This window comes from Triticum dicoccoides, chromosome 2B (assembly GCF_002162155.2).
Source record: "Triticum dicoccoides isolate Atlit2015 ecotype Zavitan chromosome 2B, WEW_v2.0, whole genome shotgun sequence".
In the NCBI taxonomy this organism is placed as follows: domain Eukaryota; kingdom Viridiplantae; phylum Streptophyta; class Magnoliopsida; order Poales; family Poaceae; genus Triticum; species Triticum dicoccoides.
The window spans coordinates 55,437,296-55,446,320 of record NC_041383.1 but is presented as its reverse complement, the minus strand read 5'-3'; the positions used below and the strand labels follow the sequence as shown (position 1 = coordinate 55,446,320).

The 9,025-nt window shown below is 44.3% G+C and overlaps 1 long non-coding RNA gene across 1 annotated transcript; it reads left to right on the top strand.

The window, feature by feature from the left end:
• The first annotated feature begins 4,862 nt into the window (after positions 1-4,862).
• On the top strand, positions 4,863-8,855 carry LOC119367098. Its single transcript, XR_005176197.1, has 2 exons — positions 4,863-5,175; positions 8,582-8,855. It is a non-coding gene; the product is annotated as an uncharacterized LOC119367098 (long non-coding RNA).
• The last annotated feature ends 170 nt before the right edge of the window (positions 8,856-9,025 follow it).

Here is a 9,025-nt window from a genome sequence, read left to right as displayed (position 1 = left end):
CCGGGAAAGGGAGGGTAGAGGCCTCAGGACTGCTTCCGTTGTGGCTCGATGGAGCATTTCTCCCGCCAGTGCCGCGCACCATCAGAGGTCATTGAAGCATACAAGGCTCAGAAGGCGCGTGAGACGCACCTTGCCTTGGTTCAGGAGGGAGAACCACCGGCGCCCATGGCGGCACCCGTGATGATATCTACGCCCCTGCTGCGCCCATAGAGGCGACCCCCGTGGTGCCCATCGCAGCAGCGTTGGTGGTCTCTACCGACTCCCACGTCACCATGGAGGTTGACCACATGGTCGCCACGGCGGTGCCGCCACTAGACATTGATGCTGCCTCCAAGATGATTTCTAAGGAGGATCAGCTCACTAGTATGGAGATTGCGGCTGAAGCGAATGGCTTCTTCACCGAGTCCACTTAGCATACCTCTTTGGTTATCATGATTCCGTGATTTGATACAATAAATTTGAATAAATTCGATTTGGTTGTAAGCTCTATGAGAGCATATACTTATTCTTTACTTTGGTGATTGGATGATATTTATTTCATTCATTTATTCCATTATTTATACATGATAGCATGTTATGTTCTGAGATGTGTGCATTTATTTTAATGTATTTTCTTCCTCATTACATTAATTAGATGTCATATTTTAGAACGCGTGTGGCGCCCGAATGGAGGAAACGTGCCTTGCAGATAGCGCCACCACTCATACCATTTTACGAGAAACTAAGTACTTTGAGTCCATTAAAAAATCTCCGGGAAGTATTATGACAGCGCCGGCTGCGGTTCTCACATGGTTGGCTCCGGACGAGCCACTATTATACTCCCTATGGGAACAACTTTGATCATTAATGATGCGTTGTTGTACCCGGAGTCAACTCGTACTCTTTTGAGCTTTAGAGACATCCGCGCTAATGGTTTCCATGCTGAGACTAATGATGAAAATGGCAAGGAGTGCCTACTCATCACAAAGCGGGATGCAGGTGGTAAACATGTTATCGAAAGGCTTCCTTCGTTTGACACAGGGCTATACTACACTAAGATAGTAGCACCGCCCGTGTACACTACCCTCAAGACCGTCTTTAGAAGCTCTGAACTCTTCTGCCTCTGGCACGATAGGTTAGGCCACCCCGGACTTAGGATGATGAGAAATATAATTAACAACTCGCATGGCCATAATGTTAATGTGAAGAACTTCCCGAATCCTGATGATTTCGTGTGCTCCGCATGCTCTAAGGGAAAGTTAGTCATTAGGCCATCGCCCCTCAAGGTGAGGGATGAAATCCCCGCGTTCTTGGAATGTATCCAAGGGGACATATGCGGTCCAATTCAGCCCCTCACGGTGCCGTTTTGGTACTTCATGATGCTCATTGATGCTTCTTCTAAATGGTCCAATGTTTTCCTGCTGTCAACACGGAACCATATCTTTGCAAAGTTGATCTCTCAGATCATACAAATGAGGAATAATTTTCCGGATTATCGTATAAAGTCTATTCGAACGGACAACGCCAAAGAATTTACTTCAAAGGCGTTCGATGATTATTGTATGGCAATGGGAATCAAAGTTGAGCGCTCAATTCCACATGTTCATACACAAAATGGACTTGCCGAGGCATTTATTAAAATAATTAAATTCATTGCCCGACCGCTCCTTCAGGGTTGTAATTTACCAACTACATGTTGGGGCCACGCGGTGTTACAAGCGGCTAATCTCATCAACTTTCGACCGTCGGCCTACAACATCCACTCTCCTGTTCAACTTGCGTAAGGGTCAGCACCGAAAATTTCCCAACTTCGTAGGTTCAATTGCCAGGTATATGTACCAATACCACCCCCTCAGCGATCGGCGATGGGCCCGCTTCGTAAGTCGTGGATATACGTTGGTTATGAGACTGTGTCCATAATCAGGTATCTGGACCCCATGACAGGTGACTGTCACACGGCTCGTTTTGCTGATTGCATTTTTGACGAGGATTTTTTTCTGACTTTAAGGGGAGAGAATCAACCCCTTGATGCTAAAAGTCGATAAATCACGTGGCAAGCCACGGGGATCCACGCTCATGACCCGCGCACTGCTGAGACTGAGAGAGAAGTCCAAAAGATAATAGATTTGTAGTCTTTAGCAAATCAACTGCCTGACCACTTTAGTGACTTAAAGACTGTGACAAAATCGCATGTGCACGCACGCAATGCACCGGAAAGGGTTGAAATACCGAAGAAAAATGATGGTATACCCGCTCCCATCCAAAGGCCTAAAAGGACGAGAAATTCGGCTTCTCAAATCCCAAGTACTCGGGGACGCCTGATGAAAAAGGATAAGAGAGATTTATTACAGCCTGTCGCCAAAGTACCCCAAATTGAAACGTGAAGCTAGTCGAGACCTGGCACAAGTACAGAAAATTCAGTGCACGAAATTCTGGACTTAAACTTTCCCATAGGGGAAACACCCAGCGGAGAAGTGGGCGCACACATCGGCGTGAGAAATCTAAAGGACCTTGCTCCCATAATGGGAAATTTGGTAGAGCGAGTATTTGCGCCGGATGCGCTCCATGACGAAATGGCCATAAATTATATTTATACGGGGGAGTCTCTGAACCGAGGAACGGTGATTGTCGACATTAACTTTGCTACGAAAATTGCCCCAATCATAGATCTTGACCCTGAGCCTAACATGCTCGCTGATTGCAAGAAAAGGTCGGATTGGAAAGATTGGCAGCAAGCAATTACTGCCGAATTATTATCTCTCAACAAAAGGAAGGTGTTCGGACCAGTTTGTCGAACTCCTCCCCACATTAGCCCTGTTGGCCATAGGTGGGTTTTTGTTCGAAAGAGAGATGAAAATAATAAGGTAGTACGGTACAAAGCAAGGCTCGTCGCTCAAGGGTTAACTCAACGACCAGGTGTCGATTTTGAGGAGACTTATTCCCCGGTCATGGATGGAGTTACCTTTAGATACTTGATCTCGATGGCAGTAAACATGGGCTTGAAAATGAAACTAATGGATGTTGTCACTGCTTACCTGTATGGTAACTTGGATTCGAACATATACATGAAGGTTCCAGAAGATATCCCTGTTCCGAACCATGATAGAGAAAACAGGGGTCTATACAGTGTTCAAATTCAAAAGGCACTGTACGGACTCAGACAGTCTGGTAGAATGTGGTACAATCGCTTAAGCGATTTCCTTCATCAGAAGGGCTACACGAGCAATAAAGATTGCCCATGTGTTTTCATACGGCGATCCCAAGACGGATTCTGTATAATGTCGGTGTACGTGGACGATTTAAACATAATCGGTACACCTAAGGATATTGAGGAAGCGAGTTTCTACCTGATATCGGAATTCGAGATGAAGGATTTGGGTAAAACCAAGTTCTGCCTAGGTCTGCAACTTGGACATTCCCCTGATGGGTTCTTGTGCACCAGTCGGCCTACACCCAGAAGGTGTTGGAAAGATTTGGATTTGATATGGTATATCCTTCTAAGACCCTGATGGTCGGCAGGTCTTTACAGCCAGACAAGGACCCGTTCAGGCCAAAGGAAGAGGGGGAGGAAACTGTGGGACTAGAGGTTCCTTACCTGAGTGCAGTTGAACTCATGTATCTCGCAAACTGTACACGACCAGACATTGCGTTCACCGTTAGTTTGCTTGCGATGTACAGTTCTGAACCTACCAAAAGACATTGGAAAGGTGTCAAGGACATCTTCTGTAACCTGCAAGGGACCAAAGATCTTGGCATGTTTTATAAAAGGAATCAAGACCTATCTATTGTAGGCTATGCCGATGCTGGGTACCTATCTGACCCGCATGATTGAAATCGCAGACTGGATATGTTTTCCTTTGTGGTGTAACCGCGTTTCCTGGAAATCGTCCAAGCAAACTCTTGTGTCGACTTCCACGAACCACTCGGAAATCATGGCACTATTCAAAGCGTCAAAAGAATGTGTATCGCTTCGGCGGATGATCGACCACATTCAGCAGACATGTGGGCTGAATACCGTACAAACCCCTACCATTATCTATGAAGATAGTGCTGCTTGTGTTGCGCAAGTGCAGATGGGTTATGTGAAGAGTAACCTCACAAAACATATTAGTCCCAAGTTCTTCTATGCACATGAGCTGCAGTACTTGAATGAGGTGAGAGTTTTGCATACTAAGTCCTGTGACAATCTTGCTGATATGTTCACTAAATCATTACCGGCATCAACCTTAGAGAGGTGTGTGCGTGGAATCGATATGATGAGACTTAGAGACATGCAAGGTTCAAGGGGAGAAACTTCACAAACTCGTCGCTAAAATCTTCATCCTGATGATCGAGTACTCAACTTGATGGTTGCGTGGATTGTACTCTTTTTCCCTTGAGTGAGTTTTCCTGATGTTTCTCACACGAGATTTTTGACGAGGCAATTCGTGCAATACAACAACGTATACTGTGTGCTCTTTTTCCATATTTTTTCCCACTGGGTTTTTTGGAGTTTTGAGGCATGGATATACGGATAATTACCCAAGGGGGAGTGTTGGGAAACTGGGCCACCTGGGAGGGTGGCGGCGACTGCGTGCAAAGCGCACGGGCTGGCCCCTCCCGTTTCCCCTCTTTACGTTAAGTGGGTACTTATCCCTTGACCCCCTACCCCCTATATAAAGCAATGAAGAGCCATCATTGTAACACCTGATCATTGATTAATAAAGCTGGTCTCCTCCATATCTCTCTGTGTCATTTACTTTCGCGTGTTCGACTACTTCGTCTATGACGCTCGCTCTCGCTCTGCAACCTCGGACCGGACTCACCGGCGGAGTTGCGGAACAGATTTGTCCCACACCACTCCTCTCTCTTATCCCCTCCCTCTCTGCCCACAGCGACACGGGTCGGCACGGTGGCGTGGTGCCGAAGATAGGGAATCTTGGATCCACGAGCTAACGGAGCCGAGCGGCTCAGCATCTGCAGATGCGGTGAGGGAGGAGCAGGACATCGCATGCCGGGGGAGGGCGCACTCCCATGGTGAGGGAGATTAGACGCGACCCTCGTGTACCAGGGCTGCAGGAGGCGCCGGTGCGACGGGAGGAGGTAAGCGGTTCAACGTGGAATAGCTTGCGCGATCGCGACTGTGAGAGGCGAGTCCGCGTGGTGAGGGAGCTAACTGGTCCGACATCGTCAGCATCCAAGACTGCAAGTTACAAGGTTAGCCCCCTTTCAAACTAGTTCTTCACGTGGTTATGTCCTTCACTTGAGGATCAAGGCAGCCATGTGTGTTGCTTCCATCGTCTGTTAGATGATTCAGCGGGAGGTGTGGAGAAGATGTGGGGAGAGCAAGGGGGATTCGTACACAAGAGCAATTTGTCCCCATCAAATTTGTTGGGCAGTTCTGCACGCAACAATTAAGCCGTCATGGGAATTGTAGAAAGGATTGAGAGGCAATTAGGGACATTGTGTTTGAACCACTGGGGCAATTTTTGCTGGCAATAATAGATAGACAATTATGATTACCAGATTGTTCAGGAATTGTCAAATTAGGAAATAGCAGTATCCCACGTCAATTATCCCGAATGTTGTCTCAAAGAAGAGTTTAGAAGCATATGTCATACTCTATTTGAAAGTTCAGAGTTCTTTATTTTTTTCTCAAGAAAATTGATTTTCTGTAGCAAGGGAAATCAAATATGAATGAGGAGATGATTCAGTGACGGTGGTCGGGGTTTTGTGGTTTCACATCTTGGCGCTTCGCGTCCGCAGTTGTGCTTTCCGGTGAGGTTCCAGTCGCCGTGGATGTGATGGATAGATGGTGGTGCACCCTCTCCCCTATGTGTTTCCTCAATAGATCTGGGTAGCTGCAGAGAGAGCATTACGTAGTTGGATAGTTAGATTATATAGTTGCACATGAACGACGGGGAAGTTGACTGCATTGCATAAAAGAATGTTCAGGCACTCTGGGGTGTTTTTGCGCGCACACACACATATGCTCAGTTGGTCTGCAATATAGTCTAGTTGCACACACATTGATGTTTAGTTGGCAGAACTAGTTGCACACACACATGCTCAGTTGGCCTGCAATGTAGTTTAGTTGCACACACAGTGATGTTTAGTTGGCAGGACTAGTTGCACACACAAATGCTCAGTTGGCCTGCAATGTAGTCTAGTTGCACATAAGTTGATGTTTAGTTGGCAGGACTAATTGCACACACAGATGCTCAATTGGCCTGCAATGTAGTCTAGTTGTACACAGGTTGATGTTTAGTAAACAGGACTAGTTGCACACACATATGTTCAGTTGATCTGCAATGTAGTCTAGTTGCACACAGGTTGATGTTGCACATACATATGCTCAATTGTGCGGTATGAGGATGCAAAGTTGTTGTCGCGTGCTGCGATAGGATGCAGAGGGGGTGGCGGGAAGGATGAAGAGTTGCAGCCGCGCGTGAAGAGACCTTGAGGAACCGCGTGCGGTGACAACGGTTGCTCAGGGTTGCGATGGGAGTGGGTCAGGGGGGTGATGCTTCGTTTCTGCGTTTGCACGGGACTCCGACGAAGTGCTAGTCGTCAGGGGATTGGTCGTGTTGCATATGGGCTAGTCGTTTTTCTTTAGGTGTCCAATTTTAGTTTTTTTAGACTGGTCTGGCGAAGTTGCACGCAGAGTAGTTTATAGTTGGGCAGTCAGGTAATGTAGTTGCACAGGAACATCTAGGTAGTCGACTACACTGCACAAAGCATGTTTAGTCTGGGTGTATTTTTTGCACATACATGTATGCTCAGTTGGCTTGCATTGTTGTCAAATTGCACACACTGTTTTTTGTAGTTGCATACCACATGGATGCTCAGTTGGTTTGCTCTCGTTGGTAACTAAATAATCAATGACATTTTGCCGATTATATGATATGCCTGCTGCCGGTGATGATTTTTTTTTGCATTTTTGTTGTATGCTACATGATTTGTTCTCGTTTTTCATGGCCGTAACTAGATTCCTCTAGTGATTGTTGTTAAATTATGTAGAAGTTGCATACCATAGGTAGTTTATGGGTAATTCACACAAGCCATTGCTAATATTTAAATTTCTTTCTGATTTTTTTGTACATGATGTTGTATCAGTCGTAGGTTTGCATACTAGTAATTGAATAGCAAGGCATCTGTAAGAGAGATGCATGACATCCAATTTCAGTTCCTGCAGTTTATCCAATTTGATCATTTTTGTAGTACTAGTTGGCCATTGTAGTATGCCTAGTTGGATATGAGCGTGAGGAAGTTGCATAATACGGCGATACTTAGTTAGAAGTTTAATTGTCTTGTTTTTTCATAGTCATATTTTTTGTTGGCATCTCCGTACACGAACCTCATAGTAGTTGGCTCCATATATCATGCAAGTTTCTTTCATACACGAAATTGATTCAAGTTGGCACCCCTATAGTTCGTAGTTGCACATTAACCTTATCGTAGTTGGCATCCATATAAGGCAGAGTTGCACATGAACCTATATTGGTTGTCATCTTTTAAAATTCACTATTTTAGTTAGACAGGCCTATGTATACATCTAAATGAGAAAATGGTAGAACATCTTATATTTCTGAATGGAGGGAGTAATTAATAATAGCTTAGTGCATAATGATACCTACTTATATCCTAACTCCGGGAGTCATCTGCTTGGATCTGGCCATCTACGAATCATAGAACAGTGGAAGGTTTCGTCGTCGTGGACATGCACAAGCGTCGGCCCTCTTTGGCGGCAAACACCCTAATAACAAGTTTCTTGTCTTAATTATTTCAATTAGACGTGCGTGTAAGTAATTTGCCCCATTCATACAATGGCATGGGATAGCAATCTAATCGCCATAGTCATTAAGATGGGCTTGAAGGTGTATGGTGTGTTTGGCAAGCTACAAGCGAGTAGAGCTTTTTGCTCCCCTTCTTTTATTTTTGAATCTATCTCCTTTTTTTTACTTGCACATGTTTGTTCTGGTAGTTGCACAACTAGGCATACCAGTCTGGCACAACAACCCATGGTAGTTGCACATATGCTTATACATTTTTCTCTCAAAGGTAGTGGAAGGGGGAACACCAAGCAAATTAGCATGAGTTTGAAACAAACAAGTCAAATTCTGGCAGCACTTTTTTGATCAAATTAAACATCCAAGTAAATTCTCTCTGTTGCATACATGGGTCTAATCAGTTGCACAAATAACACACATGAAGGGCATTGTTATTTGCTATTATATTACATTTTTTTCCTCTGTTTTCAAGCTTTTCACACAGGTTCTATTCCAGCTGCACACAATAGACACAAATCTGAAAGTAGTTTTATTCAAGTAAAAAACATCCAAATTACTTCTGTCAATTGCACAATTCTTTTTTAGGTTGCACAGAAGGGAGCCATAAGTTGCACACCACAAATTTATTTAGTTCCAATATGTAGACAGGTTTGCCGCCACATACATTTTTTCTGTTTTTCCATAGTTTCACACACAGGATTCTTCCAATTCTGGCCAAGATGACATACAACATGGGGTCTCATGTCTTCTCAGGAAGTTTTTATTTTCATGCATCAACAATCTTACAAGCAGTAACACATCGTCTTTTTGTTTTGTTTTTGTTTGCCAACCAGGAGCTGGATGGATGAGCTTCTAACAACCAAATTTTGCACAGAAGAAGCGATCACCAAGAAGCAATCTGCTAGTTTGTCTTTTTTAGTTTTTTTAGCCATTGTTTGCCTTTTGAACGAAAACATTACTGCATTATAGATATATCTAGTAGACTATATGCAACAAACCAGAACATATGGCCTATATATGTTACGTTTTCGTTTTTTACAGCAGGATGTTCATTTGTTTCCTGTGTCTGTGTGTGAGTTGCATAATATGAAACAAAGGTTGACTGAATTACCTGAAGTAGTTGGTCGCAACTAGCCAAAAGTTGCACAATATGCAATTCCATGTTTGTGGGGTTCTGGTGTTTTATTTGTGTTTTTGCAGAAGTTTAGGTGAACTAATTTTGGAGCAGTTGCAGTCAAAATGAAGAAGGATTGAAGAAGTTGTAGTCACCTTGCTTC